This window comes from Antennarius striatus, chromosome 17, assembly GCF_040054535.1.
Source record: "Antennarius striatus isolate MH-2024 chromosome 17, ASM4005453v1, whole genome shotgun sequence".
Classification (NCBI taxonomy): domain Eukaryota; kingdom Metazoa; phylum Chordata; class Actinopteri; order Lophiiformes; family Antennariidae; genus Antennarius; species Antennarius striatus.
This window is the reverse complement of record NC_090792.1, coordinates 10,722,099-10,738,107: the sequence shown is the minus strand read 5'-3', so window position 1 is coordinate 10,738,107 and position 16,009 is coordinate 10,722,099.

Sequence of the window (16,009 nt, the reverse complement as noted above, 5' to 3'; positions counted from 1 at the left end):
CTTTGGAGAAATTGGTGGGACAGGGATCCTGCAATGGAGAAGGAAAGCCAGTCCCCCCCTGTCACATCCCCTTTGAAATCCAAGTACAGGGGCACGAGCCCAGGGAGGAGTGGCAGCATGGCTCAATGCCTGGGCAGACAGGCAGTCACCGCGCCGGGCCGCGGTCCAGCTCGCCTTGCCTGGCACCTTCCCACCCCAGCCCACCCCCGTCTGGCCCAGGCTTAGGGGAGTCAGGCAGCCGACCCCCAACGGAGAGACCAGAGCCCTGCGCTGCAGAGTCCCCATCTGACAGCCTCTGCAGCCTTCAACACAGCGGCGGCGTCCACCAGGAGAGAGATCCCAACGCCACGTCTCGCTGCTCCTCCTGCACCCACTCCTCTGGATGGGAATCTGCTGCTGATGATAACCCCCACCTCACTAGCAGGACAGCCTGCCTCCAGGGCCTGCACAGGTCTACACATCCCCATGGCAACAGTTACAGGGACGTCCACACAATATGAGTGGGCAGCAAGCCAAATGCTGCCAAATTGGGATGAAGGAGAGACATTTTGGGAGATTTCTTTTCACCTTCATTTTGTCTCGGGGTAATCATGTTTTTGGCTCCTGTGATCTCATATCACAGACTTGGACTATATTTGTTGTTTGAACAGTTGTCAGCGGTGGCAAGAGACGACCACACTTTCCTTTGTGAGGTTTCTCCACCGCTGCTCCACGTTACTTAAATTCTCCCATCTGTTTAGACGCTAACATTTTAATTGGCAATTTTTTGACAGCAACTGCAGGCATTTGTAAAAGCAGACCCTCAGGCAGAATTGACCTGGTGTATTCTGAAGCATTCGCTGTGTGTTTAAAGAGACCTTGTCATGGCAATATTAAGCCTGCGTAAACACAAGTAGTTCAATGACATTCACAGCAGCCAAATAAAGTTGATTCCCCACCCACTCTAAGCTACTGGGAAGATACCGTATAAGTGGTTGGGTGGTGTTTACTGAAAGGGGGTATCTGCTGTTTGTTTTGTTGCTCTGCTTTCCAACCGTAAACACTGCATAGATTTCCTTGAGTGGTATTTGAAACGTGTATGTGTGTGTGTGTGTGTGTGTGTGTGTGTGTGTGTGTGTGTGTGTGTGTGTGTGTGTGTGTGTGTGTGTGTGTGTGTGTGTGTGTGTGCGTGCCATGTGTTATTTTTGCTGATAACAGGATTTACTCAAATTGCGAATCACCAGTTGAGAAAGGTTAATTGTCAGCGCAACTGGTTGAATGGGTACAAGCAATAATTATTAGTCTGAGTTGCTTTATTATTTAGGGATGCTAATTAGGCATTAACTGGGGTCTCCTTTTTGGATCACGACTTCAAATGCATGTCAAATTGCATTAAGTTTACTTTGACATTCATTTTACAAACTAAAGGGATGCTGTTTTGTAGATGTCCTTAATGTGTTCATTATTATGAAACTGATCTGTTTTTGGGGTATTGATCAGAAAACGAACAGAGGGATTTTCACAAATTGCTCAACAGCTTGTTTTTCATTTTATTCACTGTGTTTATAACTGGTGGGGTTTTTTTTTTTTGCTGGTGGTTTTAGTGGTTTGGTAATTTAAGAATGCATTAAGAAGGGTATTTTATGCTCACACAAAAATCCACAAACACTTGAGCAGATTTGAAGAGTGTTCTCATCCGCACCAGTTATTACTCTCAGAAACACGGAGCTCTGTCTGTGTGCCACCCATGTGGATGAGGCCGGCGTGAGTCTGGCATTAAGGTGAGGTGGAAAGTGACAAGAAAAGAAAGCAAGAGATCAAGGCGTGACTGCCAGTGCATGTCATTGCCCTACACTCTCATCAAATAGCCCCGTGCTGCTTATGTTGCCCAGACGCAAATTAATTTGGATGCCTGGAAAGACTGCAGAGGCCAGGATTCATCTCTGTCCTTTAAAAAAGAAAAGACACCAGCAGAGAGCACTCCTCCAACAAGGAGGGCGGGGGCCAAGAGAATGGTTTTGATGGATATCAGCGGAGGGCACTGCAGTGTCTGGAATAAGATGGGAGGGTACAGAGGACACGGTTGAATGTGCTTGTCCTGCTATGATGACAAGTTGGCTCAGCCTTTACTGTGCCACTGGCTTCCCCTTGCTTTCTTCCTCCCCTCCTTCACCCTGGTACCCCCCCCCCCAGGACACCAGTGAAGTAGAAGGGTGTATAGAGGGAATTGATTGCGGGGGTGGTTGAAGATGAGTAACGGTTAGCTGCCATTTAATCGTCTCTCTTCTGTGCCCTTCTCCCCCTTTCACCTCAAATCTGTACCTGCTCATCCCTGAGACCGCCTCACAGAGAGGAGGTGGTCTTGATCAGTGAGGTGATGAAGAACGGCCCCCGCCACATACTCCAAATAGAATCAGATTGTCTGGGAGTAAAAGGTGAGAGTTTGGTAATGCTTGGTAAAAATGGAGAAGCAAGTGCGCTCCAGCAACCACTACCAACAAGTGAGCTCTGTTTGAGATGGAATTTCCAGGGCTTGAAGGTTTTAGAGGGATTTGTGCTCGTGCAAAACCACCAAAGAACCCCAGTTCACGTGTGTTGGTGTAAGGAGGGCTGGCCAAAACAGGAGGTGAGAGAGGTGGAAGTCTTGTTCTCCACCGGCATGTCATTGGTATGTCGTTAACCTCCCGGGGCACAAGGGAAAATAAGTAGGCCTCAAAGTGTGCTTTCAACTCAACTTCGTTTGTAAAGGGCCTGGGGGAGCACTGGACCCCTAACGGAGGAAGAGGCAACAAAACAGAAGCATGAAAAGGAACGGTTCTAGGATAAAGGGTTAATAAAAAACATGCTGGGTCTATTTGGTATATCATATAGTGATCAGGTCTCACTTTTTTGTCAGTAGCAGTAGAAGTTTCTCACCAGCTTACATAAAATGCAGCGAAAAAATAAACATGCATCTGAAAAACAATAATGACTAAAACGACCCTGTGAAGCAACATTTACAACCACCTTTAAATGTGTCAACGGATACAAGCTAATCTGCAAGCGATCTAATTTTAGATCCTTCTGTAATTTGTTCCCTGCCCATGGTGCAGAGTAGGAGAATGCAGTTTCGGGTAAACGGAAAAGCAACTACCGGTACTTAAGAAGAGTAGCTGGTAGCTACCAGGGCTAGCTCTGAAAGGATAGAGAGATAATCTTATTTAGAGCCTCCTTAACCTTATTTATAAATACAATAATGGGTAAATTCTCAGCTGGTAATTCCATTGTGAATGTAGCATGAAGCTGCTCCTCATGGAATCCTGCAGAAGTCTTTCCTCCCCCACTGGAGCTTGATGGTGAGCAATGATCCCCTCATTAGTTTGTGTTAACATATGAAAGAGTAATTTCTATGTCTTCTAGCTAACTTTGTTGGCTAATGTTTGTCACAGTCGGTGGTTCTTACAAACCGTCACACTTTGATCACCATCTGAAAAACTCGATTGTGACATAATATTTGAGTTACGCCACAATCATCATTGAGTGAATCAAATGAATGGATGCAACATATGATAGAAGTGAATCCCAGCTTGAAGTCAACATTCTATTACGACAATCCAGAGATTCTAGAATAAAGTCAAATTTGTAAGAATGATCAATTATTAAACTTTTGCTTCTGAAAAGAAAACCCAAAAGATTTTTTCAGACTTAACTGCAGACAAAAAAACTAAGTCAAACAATCTCTCACTTCAGTTGCTTAACAAAATTCTTATTTTTTTCTTATTCTGTTCTAAATTGTTCTAAATGCTGTAATAAAGTAATAAGATATACTTTATTTTAAAATCTTAAGTGTTCCAAACCCAATTTAAAATTCGAAAAATAAGGGAATTAAAAACATATTTTCTCAACTTCTGGACATTCTCAATGTGCATTAGGACTCAAAGTGCAAAATGTATCTAATTATATGGTAAAAGACACAGAGCCCACAGGAATATTTTATATAGATCTTGCTGAATAAGGAAACACGCGTTGTAAATTGTAAAAAGTGGTCAGTTTGTAGCCCCAGAGTTTGAAAGTTCTTCTCAGGCCAATTTCACACGTTGAGATTCAGCTTTGAGGGAGTGTACTAAACAGGAACATCAAAACCATCATCAATATTTTATAGTAAACGATAAGCAAAAGATATCCTAAGACTGAAAACATTAATAACTGCTTGTCAAATGTAACCCAGCTCATATATATTATTTAATTTTGAGTTTCTTTCATACCTGTTGGCTGTTTACCATGTTTTCATTCTGTAAACAAAATAATGGCCGCTGTGACCTAAAAATGAACTATTACTAATTGTAGCATACAAATACTAAACAAAGCAATAAATATTCATGTTTAATGCTTTCTTTTGATCACATTGATGATTACTTTTTATAATCGTAATTACATTATACCTGCAGGATGACATCAAAATCTATTGAAGAGACCCGAAGAATAACAACAGGCCGTCTGTCCAACCAAGTTTTCAGTTTTTGCCAAAGGTTATATGCAGTTGAATGCAAGCCTAAATTGCTATAAAATGGCTTAAAGTTAACGACATGGATTCTCGACTACAGAGGGAAAACTGGGCAGTGAGAGTCGGAACAAGAGACGGGTAACTCTTGCTTAGTCTTGTGATCAAACACTAGTGGTGACACTACAAACTTCTATACCCTCTTTTCAGCATTTCTCATTCCACCCCCTTCTTTTCTACAGTAGTAATACCCCTCACGATTTTTCTACATCTTATCCCTTTTAATTAGAAAGCAAATTCTGCAGCCTGGAGAGACCTAATCCCCTACTACCCAACAATGCACAGAGTGGCTTTGAACAGCCGACCTGCAGCCCTCAACCCCCAATGCCTCAAATTCCCTCTGTGCTGTTGGACCTTCAAGGGGGAAGGGGCTTTTCTCTTTCTAGAACATCATTACTTTAAGATACATGTGCTTCCGTATTTGCAGGACTATATATTTGCATTTCAGGAATGTTAACAGTAATTAACAACTAAGTGACACATGTGACAGAAATGATATAAGTGTATGCCAACACAGTCTATCGCCCCCGTGAGAGATGTAGCCTCAGCTGATTTGCATATATATTAATGTCCCTTATTACATAGATTAGATCCCATTAGTTGTGGTGATTCTGATAGAAGGTACAGCCACTAGGATGCTAAAAGTCCCCTTATTATGTAAAAATGGTGTTTAAATTGTTGGCGGGTGAGGGAAAAGACGGGGTTGTGGTACTGATACAAGGTTAAGGGTGATTAGACACCCTGACCATCCTGACAATAGGATGAGATTAGATGTTAACAGCCTCAACAAGGAAAAGGCCTCTCTAAAATTAAACTCCATTAGCTCTCTGTGCATTTACACTGCTTGTATCTGAAATTACCAGCTTTCATTTCTTAATAAAAGTATATCTAGATGGAGCACACAGTCTGCTGAAATTAAATGCTAGCTTCATTCCTGGGTGCTTCACATCTACTCTGGCTGTTAACACGGGGGGCAAAGCGATCTTTTACTGGGTTGTTTGTCAGGAGAATTATGAAGCTGTCAGCGTCTGCTCTTCTGCCATCCGTCTAAGAGAGGTCATCTGATAGCAGCGATGATGAGAAGGAGGAGGAGGAAATCAGACGCAGAGAAGCTGACAATGACAGCGGTTTAATCTACTGATTACTCCTGTTGATTTTACAAGAGGGCAGGAACATTGGAAAGTTGCAGCTCTTGCCACGCTGCTGCCTCCAGTGGCCAATGCTCAGCTCCACCCAAAATGCACTTTTGTTTTTACTATCAAGGACGTAAATGGAGTTCATTACATCCCTAAGCGGGGGTGTATTGTAATTTTCAGTGTTGTTTGTTTGTCCGTGCATCCATCCGTTCGTCTGTCTGTCCGCCAAATATCTTCACAACCGTTGCTGACAGAAAGCTGAAACAAAAAGCACATTACTCAGGCAGCAAAGGGGATGAAGATGAGATGATGACCTTGACCTTGAGAAAACTAGGTCAAAGTCAAATTTCAACTTTTGTAACATTTTGCACATATCTCAGGAACCGGATAAGACAGAAAGACAAAGCAAAAAGTGCTATATTCAGGGAGGCAAGGGGATGAAAATTAGATCACAACCTTGAGCTTGAAAAACTAGGTGAAGGTCAAATTTTCACTTTTATACCTTCTTAGGCACACATCTCGGAAACCTGATGAGATATACAGTAATTACAAAACAAAAAGCAACATTTTCAGGAAGCCAGAGGCACAAAAATGTGATGATGTCTTGGGATGTTGCAGCCTCTGACTGCCTTGTTTCAGAACGTTATTGTGAAAGAATAGGGTTCATGTAGGCAGACATGGAGGTTTTTTTTTGGATAACTTGGAGGAGAAGTCGCAGCAGTGCCAGAAAATAAAACTCATGAAAGATTCTGAGTTTTTTCTTGTCATCATCATAAAGTCCAGCAGCAGGCATCTGTTTTAAAGCTCAGATAAACCCACTGTATGCCGACCCGGCCAGTGACTGGCTAAAGAACACGGCGGAGCATTTAGCTGCTGAAGAGTCAGATCTCAGGAGCTGGTGGGGACCAACACAGAGTCAAACAGAAAAACGACTCAAAATGAATGCTGATGTTGTCGTTTGTTGGTTAAATAAGCACCTTGTTTGCTTGTGTACATTGTCATTGATTCTGATAATTCTGGAAGGTTGAATCTGAAGCAGCTGGACTTCTGTTTCAGGTTTGAGAGGGTAAACATCTACAGAGAGAATTCCAGGACAACTTTTTGCCAACTTGTTTGAGTCACAGGACTAACAGAGTGATAATAAGTCCATCACCCCAAATAGACCCCCCCTCCAAGACTGATTTTAAAAGTTTGAGCAATTAAATGATTTCCCAGCATTCCAACAGTCTCTTCCAGATAACTTTCTGGCTACTGCTCTGTGTCTATATGGATGGAAGGACACTGCAACATGAAACTGATGTACTTTGAGTCATATTTGTTTTGTATGCTTACATGTCTTTAAGTATTGTTATTTAGTTTAGTTTATACTGGATCTACAAGGACTGAAGTTCTTGAGTGAGTATTTGTAAATTTTTTATAGAGAAGAAAATATGACGGGTGGTATTTAGGTTCAGATGAGCATCGTGAATGGATATTGAACTTAGCTTCAGAACCGCCACCTCTCCTCTCTCCCTGTACCAACGGCATCTTAAAGTAATTCAGTTTTCCTGACATAGTGAAAGCAAACACCAATTACATTAAATAACTTAATTTAGTTTCCATATTAATCACAGCTCAAATAATTAGCATTGACAGAGATGCCCTGAGCAGGGATAGTCCTCTCTCTCTCTTTCTGTGTGTGTGTATGTGTGTGTGTGTGTGCCTGCGTGCGTGCATGTGTGTGTGCGGTGGGGCAAAGGGTTGCTGGGAGACGAGGGCTTTCTCCCTCTTCCATTTACTCAAGGCTCAGGGAATCTTTTTTGCATCCCGTCTCAATTAGTTACTCGCGCTGTCACTCTGTCTGTCACATCCTGGTGTGTCACACTGAGACAACTGTGGAGTGGGCTGCCAGGATGAACAAACAACTAGTCTGAGTGCAAGCAGTCAGCAGGAGAGCGTGGGTCACATGCTTGCCTTAGGCATCCATATTTCTTTTCCTACTCAAGGGTTCAATTTACAGAAAGCTCCTTATGTATTATTCTAATCCCCACCCAGCTTTCCTCCCCTAAAGGCCCAAAACTCAGGTTACCAGTTTGGACTCTTGATCAAATGTTGTACCAAAGTTTGAATCTGTCGTCTCCAAACAACGACATCAGGTTGAGGATGTTCGGTAGTTTCTGCTCTTCTACAGACTCCAGCATCAGAACTACGGTTCTGTGCGGCTGTCAGTTATCATTATGACTGTTCACGAGACGACGGCACTGCCAGTCTTTATCTGGCGGAGTAGGCGCTGACTTATTAATAAAACATCATATCTTAATTAGCTATAACAACACATTACCATGACAAAATCAATGACTTTGATTTGGTATTCATGTATTTCTCTGAGCATATTTGCTGATCTCTTGGGTCTGTCTGTGCTTTGAGGTGATGTTTCCTGAGGCTGTTGCGGATGGGGGTGGTGGTGGAGGTCACGCTGAGGACTATTGGGAGTTGTGGGGACGTCCGCCTCTCTGAGATGTTTTTGTCTTGTACAGTTTTGTTGTCTAAATGATTTACAAACTTAATTGGCAATCCCACGAGGAGGCTGCCAGCTGTCCGCCTGATGGTGAGGCTTTCTAATTTGGTGCATGAGGAAGGCTAGCTGCCGGGGTGGCTAGCGGAGCGGAGCAGGGTGCGCACTACGCTGTATGCGGCACATGGCCACGGTTTGTTTTTCCCTCGTTTGTTCAGCAAACGATTGTTCTTCACCAAGAACGAGTGGAACAGCTGCCGTCTGAGGAGCAGAGATCAGGAGTGAGGTTCACATAGAGACCGCTGGTGAATCAGGTAACACTGACCAGCTGGCCTGGAGCAATATCTGTGATAAGTTGGAGATCCCAACGTAATCTAAAAAAGAGCCTTTTCTTTCTTTTTTAAGACAAACTTGATGTGTGAATTAAAAATGACCAACGTTGTTTGAAGAAGGACTTTGAGCTGTTGCTTTATCTCCTTTTTACATTTCTGTCAGGTGGAGCACCATCCAGGTAAGTTCTCTCCTCAACTTTAGACAACCCTTTAAGTTCCACAATCTAATGCTACTGGGGATTTCAAAGGTCAAGGCACTCATTTAAAAAGTCAAACTAAGCTAGATTTACGCTTTAACCAGTAATTCATAAAATACAGTGGAATAAAGAGCTTGAATTTTTTAAAGGTTTAGTTCGGAGAAATGATGAAGGATAAGAAAGTGCTGACGCTATAGTGAACTTCAAAATTAGACTAAATTTGCAAAAAAGTAATCAAAAAATAAAAATAAAAGTTTATATCATTTAATGTAATATTATAAATATTGATATTATTTAATATTCATATTTATAAATATTAATATTATTTAATATACACTAATCCCTCACACATTCATGCTTCACCTCATTGTGGATTTTTAGTAGGTAGTCACGTGATACTGTATGCCCATTCTATTGGATGACAGCATCCGGAGGTGCGCTGCATTCCAAGACTCACAGAACGTGATGAGAATCAAGGACACGTGTAACATCTGTATTGCCTGTCCTGAATTCTGTTTTCATTTTTGGTGGACTTCATTTAGACCAGTGGTCCTCAAACCAGGTACCGGGCCGCTCAGAAAGAATGCACAAGTTACATTATTACCATTAAATTTATTACCTGATTCCGAACAATGTTTTGCTTTGTAAAATTACCAAATTCTCTCCACCAGTTTATGAATCACTCGTGATGCTTGTCAAGATGCTTGACTCATTTACATGACCGCCTTCTTAAACACAGAATACATTCCCGCTAAATTGAAACCCCCAAGCTAGCTAAAAAACAAGCAAAAAACAGATGGTGAGATGTTATGAGGACGCTGCTAATTAAGTTTTTACACGTTGGATATTATATTTACAAAAACTGTTTTCATGCTGGTCGTACCATTTTATTTTGTTGTATTTATCCGCCACACCTTAAAGGCTGGTCCGTGAAACGTTAAACTGGCCCGTGATAGCTTTGAACTAGTTTGGGACAGACACCCCCACTTTAACCTGCTCATCTGCATGACTCATTGTCAAAATACAGTAGTTCTAGTCATTTATTCCTGCTTTTTGTCAGAATACATGTTAATCCATTCCTTGCTTATTGATGTCTGCCTTCTGCTTGGCAAACAGGAGGCCTGTATCCGTCACCTCCCTGCTCAGCAAGCAGAGGTTCACTCTGCTGCTGTGACCTGTAAGGGTGGCAGGGTGGGCCGGGACTCGCCGAGGTCAACTTCTGCCAACAAGCTCAGTCTGTAGGACATGTTGATTCTGCGTACATTATCACCAATGCATGGCACTGCATAGTCGCACAGGATAATAGTCCTGCAGTGGCAGCTCAGCAGTGGGAAATGTAAAAGTTGCTGTTTTTTCAAGGGTAAACAGGACTCATCTCTCTGACAAGGTTGTGTCAGCTGAAGCATTTATAAACACGCTTTGGAAATGAGTCCACAGACACCACCAGTTGTACACCAGTTGTCAGTAAAACCAAAATATATATCATATTGATTAAGATATATTTTTTAAGTTAATTGCAATAAAATGGCTCTTAGATATATAAATCACACATAGAGCATCTTCTCTGCAGCTGATGCTGTAGATGTTCTTTCATACGGTCCTCCGTTTGGGACTGATTTTGTAATGTCATAGAAAAAATATCGTTCCTGAGGCAGAAATGAGGACTGACAAAATATCCTCTTCATAAAATGTTCCTGTGGCCCTGGGTGGCTTGTTTCTCAACATTTCTTGAGTACCTGAACAGCTGCAACTGCTCTGCTATAGACAGGCTACTCCAGAAAGATCTGGCTCATTGCGCTCTGATTTACTTTTTTTTCAAACAAGAGTCCGGATATGGAGGATATAGAGGATCAAGAGATCTAAAGCTTAGCAAGAGCGCTGCGTTCATGTTGCTCGTGGTCGGTGGTCGAGTCTGGAGCAAACACATGCTTGAGGTCTTTATTGGCTTTCTAGAGGAGATTGGCAAGACAATCAATTGACCACGTAGCTGAGTGTCCCCAGAGACTATTGGGATACCTATCCACTAAGTTGACAACTGACTGGGCTTGACCTGATGGCCATTTCCCGTTGGCTGAATGCTGCCTATACACTGGTTTTATTGATATTGCTGAAGGATGCTTGCAGGATGGCTGATGGCAGGAGCAGGTGGATGAAGGGAATGCACAGGAGAAAACAGAATGCGTGTTTCCGTTTGGGTGGCACAGGCAAACACAGGGTGAGTGAAACTGCTCTTGACTTTAATTGACCCTGTAATGGTCTAATTGATAAGTGTTGTGAGCTGAACTGGGAGGGGGCAAAGGGTTTCACAGCACCCCTGGCCACAGCGTAGACTCAAGGGGAGCATACAGGTCCACCACTGATTATTCAACATGTTTCTTTAATCCCAGCCCTTGTGGTAGGAACCTGTGAAGGGGCCTGGTCTTTGTGCCGGGGGGCTAATCATGTTTTGGAAACGCAGATCGAGGCTAATCTTCTGTCCTGCCTCTAATGTGAAGCTGTTGATATCCTCTGCTGTGATAAATTAAGCTACTTATTAATCTAATTATGGCACATTCATCCCCTCAAACTTTCATGTGACTTAGAAAGCCCCCTTCACCATTAACTCCCGCAGCCACCCCTCCATCTTCTTCCTCTTCAAACCCAGATCTTGAGACTGGCTACCATTTCTTTCTACCAGACCGGCCCAATTAGGAGCCCTCAGGATCTTTCCTCTAACAAGCTTCAGGTCCCAGTCACCCTCTTCACGCAGACTAGGGTTAGTCTTATTCATTCTTCGCCCCCTTCTTCCTAGCAAATCAGCGCACGTTCCAGCTGGTTTGCTTTTTTATTGATTTTTTATTTTTCTGACTTCAAATGGAAAAAATCTCAAGACTTACCTTTTGTATTTTTGATTGTCATAGTAATATAATATTTTTTTGTCTTCTGAGGACAATGGTACCTGTCCCAAAGTGAGCTTCTTAATGTCCTCCCCAAAATAATTAAATGTTCTATAGTGTGTTTCCGTTTCCAGCTTTAAAGTAATGTTGCTCCCATTTTTGCAAATATTCAGTGACTCTATCAGGTGGGAATCTCAAGGGCCTGAGAATCTTGCTGTGGGGAAGTGAGAGCAGGATGACAGGACCCTTCCCTCCATGGACAGTGACCCTGAAGGAAGATGAAAGAAGTACATGTCTGCACTTTAGCAGCTCAAACTGAGCTGCAATCATCCGTGAAGGCTCTCTGACCTGTCCACCCCCTAATGTCTGTGCTTCTCCTCCACCAGTCTTTGATTTTAGGAGAGGTGGAAATGATCGTCTGCATACTCTGGTGTTTCATCTCCTATTTTTTTCCTTCATTCCCTTCTCATACCTTTTATGATAGTGCACTTGTTCCTATTCTTTCTCCAGGAGGCCAGGGGTAAATGTTTCCTTTTCAGACTAAATAAAGTCAAATGCTAAACAGATGAAAGACTGATTGTTCATTAAAACCATTAAAATATAAACCCACATTGTTTTATCTTTTGTCAAAATGCAACAAATTATTTAAAATCTGATTCATTTTTCATGCACAAGGCTTCTCTTTATTGCTTCTAAACATGAACTTAGCATGACCTTTAATTTGTAAAGGGTTCAATACTTTTTCTGCATCTCAATGTGTTTAAGTTGCATTTTAAAAAAAAAAAATTATGTGAAACACTTTGAACTGCCTTTTATCTTTTTAAACGTGTTATTCAATTAAACTTGCCTTATCTACTCCAGCACTCCTTGCACAGGTATAGTCTGTGTGGCACTAACCTGCTTCTGCTCTTCTACTTTGGAGATGATGTAGATGTGTTCTTCACTCAAAGCCAGTTATGGCTTGAGACGACAGGGACGTGCTCGCTGTCATTTGTTCTTAGAAACAAAGGTTCTGTGCTGCTATCAAACTCCCATTAGATACGCAGAATTGAGTGTGCAGTCTGCACCGCGTACCAAACAGAGAGGTGATAACACAACGCAGAGGCAGGCCAGGACGCTAATTGCATGCCAAATATTTATAGTCCAGACAATTAGCTGTTGCCTTTTATATGCTAAATAACAACAGCAGCAGTGGCAACTGAGAGAGGGATGGGGGTGTTGGGGGGTAAGTAATTAAGATGCTCAAAACAGGACAGGGACATGCAGTCTGTTGTGCTCTGATTTGTTGCTAACAAACACAATAATTAGCCTGTTATTGTGGGATAATGAAGTTGCCAGTGTCCTTTTCCCTCTGCCAAGCCATCCTGAACAAGGACGTTTCTGCCGCCGCTGCTGTCACTGTGGATGGGGCCCTGCGGACGAAGGTGTGAAGAAGTTCAGAGGTCACAGACTGTGTAGATCTGGGGGGGGGGGGGGTGTTCAGGGATTCTGACCAGAGCAGGTTTTTCTTTGACGTGTGTTATGTTGACCTGCCATTTAACAGCAGTGTAGAGATAAGAGAAGATGTGATCCTTCAATGAAATGGTGTTGGAGCAAATGTGTTCATCGATGGTGCTTGAAAAGACGCCCAATCAATACTAGCTTAAACAGAGGTGGCCTGTATTTTACCCATAGTCTAATCATGATGTGTCCACATCAATTCTAATGACATGACACATATTGCAGCTCTCATCTATTGAAGCTAAACCGCCCCCATCTGTGTAAACGTCAATGCATACGTATGTGTGTTCTTCTGTGTGCACCTTACAAATGGTTGTGTATGTCTCTGACCGCAGGTTCATTGAATCTACAATGCTGTCTGGTAGGATTAGGTGAAGCTAGAGCTGATTTGATATCTGTGGCTGATAGTGCTTGTAAGTACGCCTTTGTTCCCCTCCATTGTGGTTGAGATTAAGGCGAACCTCCTCTTCATCATCTTACTTCAGAGTAGTAATAACCTAGATAAAGCTACTTTTTGATTAAATCATTTCTGGCCCATTCAGAACCTGCTCTTTTTTATTCCCTGTCAGCTGTCGCTCAGGCATCAGAAGCTTTGTCTCACTTTCTTTTCCCTTCATAACCTTTCACAACATCAGTCATCTGTGTTTTTATTTACTCACTTTTTATCTATAATACCTGTCACTCACAGTGCTAGACGCTAATGAGAATGTTTATTTTTACTAATTATGACATGACTGTGTTTGAATATTATTTCTAAACTGTACCAAACACACAGGAAATTATTTGTATGAAGACTTTTAATCATGTCTGGTAGCTGCATCAAGTCATTGATCAGTTTTGGTCCACTCTGGATTTACAGATGCTCAGTCGAGTTGAGAAGTTCTGCTCGGGTCTATAAATTCAGAATTATAATATACTGGTAGCTGTAAAGTTTAATGGCAGATTTTAGCGGTGTTTGGTGGCATTTGGGAGCCAGTGGTTAGTGATGATCTTTCTGAAGGTGTAGTGGGTTGTGTGCAATTGACGGGTGCCAGCCTCATAAATTTATACCCACACTCGAACACAGATGATGAATTAGGTCACTATCTTACATCACACCATCTAAATATTATGGAATAAACAAAATGACCCAGAGGGAGATGTGGGACATGATCATCCTGAGAAAACCATTTAAAGAGTGTTGATACAGTAGTACCTTCAGATGCCGGTTTGATTTGTTCCATGACTGAGTTCTTAAGTCAAACAACTCATACCTCAAAAGAATTTTCCCCATTTAAAGTAACTAAAAGAAACTGAATCTTTCCCAGCCTTGTAAAAAAGCCCCAAACCTCCTAAATTATGAGAAAAAACATATTTTTTTAATCAACCAATAGACATGCATACTCTTCTGTGGATCATTAATTTTATATAAGCTATGTAAACAATGTAAAAGTATGAAAAGAAATGCAAAAGTCATGAGCACACATGAGGTTTGTATTCACCCCTGGAACGAGAACGAGATATGGTCTCAGCTCATGAGGTATCATCCACTAGTTATCGGTGGTTTCCTGAAGCATGGCCGGTAATTCAGATTTTTGCTTGTATGTCGAACAAAAATATGGAGAGAAACTGCTAATGTCTCAAATGACTTGTTCTTCCAGCCTCCAGTATGTCAAGGTATTTACTGTATATACTGCATGTTGAAAGTAGGCAAAATCAAAGTAAGCTGTGCTGGTTGTGGTGACTGCTGAATGTGAAATGAAAATCTGCATCTGACCCAGTACTGTTATTAATATATATCAGACACATACCAGTACATTCTATCAGAGTTTGATTATTCAGCAATCAGCCACACAAGGATTAGAAGTTACCACAGCTACCCAGTCATGCTTGAACTCTAACTTTGTCTCAATAACAAAAATGTGTGCCACTATGTTCAGGTTGACAGACAGATCTGTAGCAAATGAATCCAAAATACATTCAGTATCAGTTCAGCTCAGGATTACTACAATGAGGCTTATGACACATCACTTTATACTAACTATAGGTGGGGACTTTTTTAAATCCATCGAATTAATTTGACTAAATTCAGGTTTAGATGATGTTGTAAAATATTTTTAAAAAAATGTTTTTTTCAATTTGATCATATTAAAGGACCTTGTATTTTGTGCGCTTTGTTTAATGGAAGATCAAAATACTGAGTGAATTATAAATGAGTGTGTCAAAGTTCAAAGATCACACTGTAACAAACATATTGGGATTGATACGACATGCCAAGTTTGCAGGACTTAATTGGATCTATGTTGTTGCCAGTCATGACAAACTGAACATTAAATACCTAAGTGGCTCTAGCAAGAAGAATTGTTTGAGCTATTCCAGCACATATTGTCAGGACACAAAGTTAACAAAGTTAATCTGACCCACTTGACCTTTGAATGTCACCTGACCAGGTTGAGGCGATATAGAGGCAAATAATTATATATTTAGTGTCTTTGTGCAAGTGTGTCTTGTCACTGTTGGTCCCTTTCATTCACCATATAGAGGAGTTACATCAGTGGTGACGAACATGACAAACAATCCATATTCACTTCTAGAGACTTGTCACATGACAGAGGATGTCAAAGTTGTTTACATATTCTCTCTCTCTCTCTCTCTCTCTCTCTCTCTCTCTCCCTGACACACACACACACACACACACACACACACACACACACACACACACACACACACACACACACACACACACACACACACACACACACACACACACACACACACACACACACACACACACACTAATCTCTACAGGTATTTCTCCTCGACTGCTGTTATTAGAATGCAGCAAATGCTCTCTATTGATGCATGTCAGAGTCTCATTCTTTCATCTCCAACATTTAATTTACCGTCCTGTTGTGCCACTAATCCTGTGTCGTGCCATTTCCTCCGCTCCTCAGATTGCTCTCTCAAAGCCCCCTC